Source organism: Apteryx mantelli, chromosome 4 (assembly GCF_036417845.1).
Source record: "Apteryx mantelli isolate bAptMan1 chromosome 4, bAptMan1.hap1, whole genome shotgun sequence".
Taxonomy (NCBI): Eukaryota; Metazoa; Chordata; class Aves; order Apterygiformes; family Apterygidae; genus Apteryx; species Apteryx mantelli.
This window is the reverse complement of record NC_089981.1, coordinates 33,314,759-33,322,967: the sequence shown is the minus strand read 5'-3', so window position 1 is coordinate 33,322,967 and position 8,209 is coordinate 33,314,759. Positions and strand designations below refer to the sequence as shown.

The 8,209-nt window shown below is 40.1% G+C and overlaps 1 long non-coding RNA gene across 1 annotated transcript; it reads right to left on the bottom strand.

Annotated features, from left to right (window-relative positions):
• Window positions 1-2,521: 2,521 nt before the first annotated feature.
• LOC106498209 (uncharacterized) lies at window positions 2,522-6,603 on the bottom strand. Its single transcript, XR_001294921.1, has 3 exons — window positions 6,469-6,603; window positions 2,638-2,759; window positions 2,522-2,543 (listed from the first exon to the last, which is right to left on the bottom strand). It is a non-coding gene; the product is annotated as an uncharacterized lncRNA (long non-coding RNA).
• Window positions 6,604-8,209: the final 1,606 nt, after the last annotated feature.

The following is an 8,209-nucleotide window of genomic DNA, read 5'->3' as shown; positions in this document are numbered from 1 at the left end:
GTGTCCTGATGACTGAAAAAGCAAAGGAAGACCATACACCACAGAGATAAGTCTGCATCCACCAAGAGCAAATAACATGACAAATTCTGGTAAGATAAGGTGATAATTTTAATAAGTCACATAGTTAAGGGTTTTATGACTGTAATCGGGGCATCAACAAAGCTTTACAGGTGTCTTGTGGTTCTCTGTACCATTCAGAGTACCTGCTGTTTTGTGACCTATCCCTGTGACCATGCCTCTCCCTCTGTCGTAGTGAATTAAAGCACCACAGACTCCTACCCAAAGGTCTCAAGTTAGCCCTTTTTTTTAAAAAAACCCCCACATATATCTAATTTTTCTGCTTCTTTTCTGTTACCGTTGCCAGCTTTGGTTGTCTGTTTGGCCATTTCTCCTACAAATAACTGTATTTTTTTTTAGTGCCTGTTTGTGCCTGGAGACCCTTTTCCATGCTGTTCCCTGCACCATCCAGTCCTACCACAAAAAATCTCCTGAGCACCAGCTTCTACTGCCAGTTGTTTGCAGGAATCTGCCTGCCACACCTGCAAAATTAAACTGGGATCTGGGAATTAAAAATAGAAAAGTAGACCCCATTTTGACCTAATGCAGTGAATTCAGAGATGCATGACTCGGAGAAGATGAAAAATAGGTAGTGGAAATCACAGCAACCACTCAGAATCATACCAGAAAGTGCTGGTGTTATTTACACTGAAAGAGCAAAAAGAGTGACACTGCCATGGGTTAACAGTTCTGGATTACCTAATGAATTCATCAGATCCCCCAAGATCCGAATGTATGCCTCAAATCTTGACGAAAAGCTGTTTTAACAGTAACACAGAGTGTGTGTATTATGGAAAGCCAGGTATGTGACCAGCCCCATGTCAACCATTCTGCCACTGTCCCAGTACAGTGTTCTATGAAATAGCCATTTTCATTCCTCTTTATATTGCTTTCACTAATATAAGGGTAAAATAAGAGTGGTGTTTCCAGAGTGGTCATTCCAGCACATTTTAAAACTTCACATTACTCCCCTTTCTTTACTTTTCCAGCTCCAAGACTCAAAAGCATTTCTTTATGTGTTCAGTTCACTACTTTGTTTTTTATCCTAATAAATCCACAAGGTATGGAGAGCAGATTGCAAATACCCGAGCAAGTTTTTGCTTTGAACTAGAAAAAAAAAAGCAAAGAATGGGCAGAAGTGATACATTGTAAGAGAGAGAAAAACAGACACCGGAATCAGTCTTCTGTGTTCAGCTTTTCAAATATTTCTCTGCTTGTATACATCTTCTAGGATAGCTATGTTCTAGTAAAGGCTGTTGTGTTAAAGCGTTCTAGATCTCTCAGTTCCAGTGATTTTAGGTTTGTCATCTCTGTATCCAGAACAATGTGCATTATTTCACATTTCTCAGTAATAAATTTAATTTGCCATGTGTCAGCTTAATTACTGAGCGGATCTAAGGCACGATGAATATTTCTTGCCATTCGTTCTGTGCTCAGTATGCATCATAATTTAGTATCATCAGCAAATACAGTGAGTTTACAGTGGATCTATCTAGCTAGGTAATTTATTTAAAATCAAACAGCATGAGTCCAGGTATTAACCACACTTAACTCTTTCTTTCCTGGGGAAAAAGATCCCTCAGTACAGAAAATTCATTTTCTTTAATCTATTTCTGTATCATGTCCTTCTCAGCCCCTGTTAGCTTTACCTTCAGAAACAGCCTGTCATGTAGATCCTTATCAGAGATTTTCTGAAAATCTAGATAAAATATGTCATATGCACTGCAATTATCTACTTTATAATTCCTAAGCTCATTAAAGAGGTCAGTTAGTCTTTATTGCCTTTTTAAACCCACTCTGGCAGCCTCGGGTTAGGCTTTGGCTCCTTAATACAAGCAATACTAAAACTGAGCAAGTGCTCCCAGGAGCCAAGTGCTTCTACAGCCAGAGCAGAGTACCAGCACTTTTAGAGGGAAAAAATAGAAAAGAAAAGGAAGGTAACTGCCCACTGTTCCACTCACATATTAAATATTGATGCAAAGACTAAGAAAATAGAGCTGGAAATGTAAGGAAAACGCATCTGAGAGAAGGAAAAAAAATCACAGAGAACAGGAGGGAACAGGGGGGAGTGAGTACTGCAGAGCACTTTTGTAAGCAGAAGCTGAAGTTAGCAGGGGGGTTATCTATTTGTAAGCAGAACAAATACAATTAGATGGTCCCCCTGCTAATTTTGGCTTCTGGTTGCACAAGTGCTCTGCAGTGCACACACCTTCTTTACCATTTCCTCCTGTTTTGTGCTTTCCAGGGGAGATCTGTTATACAGCGCCTCCATTTTGAGCACTGACTGTAGGCTCCTGTCTAGAATGATTCCCAGCTGTTTGCTGTGAAAATAAACATGCACAGATTTAGGGTTATTCTTAACATACCTCCCTCACAGCGCTGCTCTAGGGTGGTGCACTGCTGGAAAAACGATGCAGCCAGGCATCCAAAAAGTCTCAGAGCTGCCTAGCTCTTCCTCTGTTGGCCCATCTCTGCTTCACTGTGGCCTGTACAGACAGTCACATACACTCATCTAAAGATGGAGGAGAAACAGCTCAGTGAGGAGGGCAGGAAGGAAGAGAAAGGTGTGCCCAACCTTACCTGAAACTCCATCTGGGACCCCTCCGGAGATCATGCCTTTCCTCTTGGCCCTCCCTCTCTCCATCACTAACCATTGCCAGCTCATCTCCTTGAGGTGCTCTCAGCCATTGTTGCAGTGGAAACTGGAGGGGAGAAACAAAACGGAGTAAGAGAATGAAAGAAAGCTATTCCTGCCTAGCTCTCATTATCTCTGTTGAAAAAATGAGCAGTCATGGCAGTGAGAAAGAAAATCTCTGAGGATTGCTCACCCCAGGCAGGGAAAGCAGCAATGGAGGGAAAGCAAACATTAATATATGCTTTTCAACTAACTGCATTCTAATTTACTACTGGACTCTATCACACTTTTATTAATTTAGAAGTGTTTCTAGTTTACTCTCTGCAATCTGTGCTTCACAATTTACTGAATTAGATTTCTATTTTCCTCTTCCGTTTTTTTCTTAGTTTTGTTTGTCAGTGTTATAGATGATCACATTTCCTTCTATTTGCAAGTTTGCTCTATCAATATTTCACAGTTGCAATCGGGCTGTCCACTATCTTATTACTGTGTAATAAGTGATATCTGCTATAACCGTATATGAATTCATTTTTCTCTGTTCCTTTCATATCCCTTCAAAGTTGGCTCATCTGAAATAATAAATTGTTGTCTTGGGCCTGGCAATTATTAGTTTGGGTTTATTACTTTTGATCTCTAAGTTAATTTAATGTGTAACCTTATTATAGTCATTCATATCCCAGGATTCTATTAAGTCAAATTTGTTTTTACTTTCTTAGCTATTAATTAATTAGTTGGGATGTGTATATATCAGAATGAAGCAATACATTCATAAACAAATTACTGCATCATTTCCTTGCACCCACATTTTAAGGACCTCTCAATTAATGAAGACAACTTCTGTGCTGGGGTACATCATGCTTACTGTACTATTTGTGATAATACCCTTTGTGTTTACAAGAATTCAGTTTAGCCATGTAACAGAAAGGTTTTGTTGTATAGAATAAACCAGTCGTGCACCATGACAGACTAACTAATTTAATATCATAATACCTGTGATGTACTGAGTTCATTCCTTATTTTTAAACTCTTCTGCTATTTATGGCCCTGATCTTCCTGTTTCATCCATGCAAGTGGAACTTTATATCCAGGATGGATCCTATGGAAGGCCGAAGGGGCCTTCTCAGATGTAGGGATACGTCCATTTGCAGCCACACACACAAACAGCTGAGTTAGGCCAAACAACAGATACTCAAATTCTTTTGCATTGCTTCCCAGCAATTAATTAATTATTAACCTTGTTTCCAAATGACTTAAAATGCACGGGATATATTTATTTGTGCTAAAATCCCTGATGACCTAGAGCTCAGAAAGCTGATGTAGCTGAGATTAAGAGCTTGAAGCAGTCTATAGTGATGTGATACAAAGAAAAGCTTCATCCTAAAGAGCAGATGCTAGATGAACAGTGAAGTACAGAAAGCTATTTGCATGGTAGCACCAGGAAGAGGTAAGCATATAAACAAATAGGTAAGAAAGTAAATTATACTGTTTTACAACTGAGAAAATAGAACAGCAGCATGAAGGTGAAATAGGCTGTGAGTGAATCTGGCCCTTCATATCACGTAGATTTTGTGTTTCACTCCTCTTAATTTATTTAAAAGTTTCCCTGTTTGCATTTAAAGCACTGATGACATAATATCTTTTCTGGTGGATGTGTGTTAATACGTCCTTCTGTTCCTGAATGTGAGCATATATATCTGTGCATTGAGAAATAACTGTACATGTAAAATGCTGTCAGAAGGGTTTTCTGTTGGGATCACTGAGTCCAGTGAGAAAGCAATATAATTTCAAATTTCACTAGTACTTCCAGATCCTCAGCAACCTCATCTGTAAGAAGGAATAACACGCCTGTCGATGTAAAACAAGACAACCATAGATAAGAGTGCTTGAAGGCCTCCACACCCAGGACTATGCCATATTTCAAAATATTTCAATATCTAGCCCTTTAGATTTCCAGCAGAGCTCAGACTTGCATCTCTGAAACACTAAAACCACTAAATACTCTGTTGCAAAATCACGGTCTGGGAACCAAAATCCTGTTTTACTAACTAAAGCCATCTTATGTGCAGCCCTTGCCAGGACCATAGGCATTAAAAGAAAGTGCTATGTAGATCAAACGTAGGCTCACCTGCCAGGCAGCATATGTTTTGCTACTGTCAAACCCAAGGGCTTTGTAAAGAATTGAGACAGATGCTCATCTAACCTTCTGTACCTTTCTGAAAGATCAAGTCACGGTGTCCACATCTTTGGACTGCTTTATTGTGGAACAAAGTAACCTTTTTAACACTAGTTTGCCAGCAATTTAAGACTTAGTGGTAGAGGTTTTCTTCCATGCCAGCCAGCCGTGGCTATCCTAAGTTTTTCCTAAAATGACATGTTGGAATTCCCTCCACGCATACCAACTTGGAGATATTTGAGGTTCAGTGAATTGTAAACTTTCACAACTGATTTACTTGTTTCAGGTTTTAATACCCTCTCAATTCTTAAACGTATTAAGGACGACATGCCTTAGCTACATTTGACAGAGATTATTCTCGACATGGCCTATTTTTCATAATAGTCATTTATTGTACTTGGTAATTAGCTATATGGCCTTTTACATTGATTTTTCTTTCTGAATCTGCTTTAGTTCTGCTCTCTAAATGCTGGATATGGTGTATAGAGACACCACTTTTGTTTATTCTGCAATCTGGCATATTTGATAATTCATTCATTTCTTCACATGACATAAATTGGCAATGAATAAACTAAGGTTGGAAATAAAATCGTTTTGGCTGTCACAGGATAGATAAAAGCCCTGGAATGGCTGCCCAGTAATAGGAGTACTGGGGGCCAAAAATCCAACTGCTTTTTTTTAGATGGAGTTTAATCAGTTTCTGAGAAGGGTTGCAAGACTTAACATAGTGCTTATGACAATGAGGAACCGGGTCCCATAATACAGAAGGTTTTTTCCAGGCGTATGCAAGATGTGTGTACACATACACACAAGATGATGCTATGATTTTTTGTGATGATACTATGATTTTGTGCATACACAAAGTGATTCTTTCGTTGCTTGTAGGGTTTTCCTTCTGTCTTGGGCAGGCTAACTAACTTTGAACAACTATTATTTCCGTATGGGAAGTTGGATGTTTTAAAAGTTAGGGGCACATGCAGACAATTCCAGACACAGCATGTACTTGTGGTTTCTACAACTGCCTGCTTAAGCAATCAATCAGATCCTGCATTTATGCTATTGTCTATAAAGAGCAGACATTACTGCGCATGTGTTCTTGATCATACAGTTGCCACCTTGCTGTTTTGATAACCAGCCTATCTTTGTTCAGGTTTTCATATTTGTCTAGAGACAGATTCCAGGAGGTTGGCAGATGCAGCACAGAAAACCTGAAAGCAGTGAAGGAAATGCACACTAGAGCTAATGTTCCCACTCCATCTTATTATCCAAATCCTGGTGGAGGATGACCTTCAAGCTCCCAGCAACAAGAAACAAACATTAGTGAAGACATAGGAAAAGGCTTGATAGCAAGCTTTGGCCCCATAAACCTTCCCTTCCCAACCATAAAGAGCTGTGCATGGGGCTGTATTTGTCCAGTGTACAGGTACACAGTGCAGCTTGATAGATGAGGGCACGTATGAACCCCACCGTATCCCTGTGGATCACACATACACGTCAGTGCAGAAACATAGTAAGACAGTTTGATGCCTACGGTCCCTCGTAAATCACCACACACATTCTGCTATCTTATGCGCGCCTCTGCTCTCTCTCAGATCTCTCCTACCTCTCAGGCTCCTTCTAGCCCAGCTTGCAGCCATGGACCTACAGTTTTCTTGGACAGTAGCAGGTGGCAGAATTCAGTGTGTGCTCCCTTTTGGCACATTCTTCACTTCCACAGTATCTCTGGCATTACTGGAGAGTGCTGGGAACCACTGCAACACAAAAAAGCATCCTTCAAAATATAAGCCAGTTTAACAGATGTGCTAAACATATATAAACATATATGTCCATGACATATAACTCCTGTGCTGGGATCTCCTCATGTAGCTCAAGAGAAATGGAATTGGTTCCAAGACACCTGCCAAAATCCCATGAGGAAACTCAGGCAGGGGCAAGTCCAGCATGCCCAGCTTACATATCCTGGTCCCTGCACCTCACACCCACTAAAGCCCCCCGAAAGGGAATGGAAAAGCATTTTCTGCCTTTCTCCTGCCAACTATGCCAATCTGATGCTAGAATTTTATATGCAGTTAAATGTAACGGGAAAACTAATGACGACAGATACCATCACTGTGAGTTTGGAAACAGTCCCACAAGACTCACTGTAAATATCAGTGTGAAGATGAAAGGCAAACACAAGCTGCAAAAGGAAGCACAAAAACTTAGAGCATAAGCATTTAAATAAATCAATAGTCTGCTCTCCCGAAGCGAGCACTCCATCAGAGCAGAAGCTTGGCTCCATTTTACATATTCCATGCACCAGCCCCTCTCTCAAGTCATTGCCATCGATTACATTTCTATTGGTGCTGCAGTGGCAAGAGAGCTGAATTTTTCAGAAGGTGTGTGGGATGGGGTAGAGCTGAAATTATCTGCCATTAGTGGCATGAATAAAGAACCAGGAGGGAAGGTTGGGTAAATATCTTCAAGAAATCTTATAGTGAATAGTTTCTGCACCAAATGGGTATTTGCTTCATGTAGTAATAGATTTGAAAGTTGTTTATATAGACCTTTTTAATCCCAAAGTCAGTTTCACATACTTATCCAATCTAGACATGCTCTGCCTTCTACAGGAATTTAGGGAGCATGGAAATAGGAAATTATCACTACTCAAACCTAATAGGTCAGGCTCTTCTCTGCATTGAGGCAAGGCTTTCAGGTCAGAACTGTCAGTCACAGCAGGCAAAAGAAAAAGAGTTTTACTGTTGAGATCTAATCTGGGAGACAGGCTGTGGCTGAGTCTTTCTATAGCCTGATTATTTTCTAGCTGCCTCTTGGGGTGTCAAAAGCAAGAACAAGTTAGCATCACCTAAAGACAAATAAAACTTACAGTTGGGACTATCCCAACCCCAGGGTAGTGGGAGACCCTTTGAGGGTCATATCAGCATCATAAAGTGTCTTAGAGTTTTTTCAAGCTCTACCCTGAGTGTCCTCAGTCAGAGCAGGGGACTGGGTCAACCATCACCCCTTAGTGCAGAAAGTTCAATTCCAGTTCTGTGCAGTAAAAATGCAGCTGGGACCGTCCCTCCTCAGTCACCAAACAGCCAATAGATACTAAAAACGCTGGTCATTCTGGATTGAAGATGGACTTGAAATATCAAGTCTAGTGGCAAAAAGGTACATATCGCCCCTCTCGTCTCAAGCCAATCTGCAACATTAGATCTCAAAGAAAATTAATGTAATATAACATCAGGTCAAAGCAAAATTACCTGCAACATCTCAGTTTGTTTAAATACAATTAAACAATTAATTTAAATATTTAATGTTGGAAATGTGAGGAAAATGCAGAAGCTGAATTGAAAAGTGAT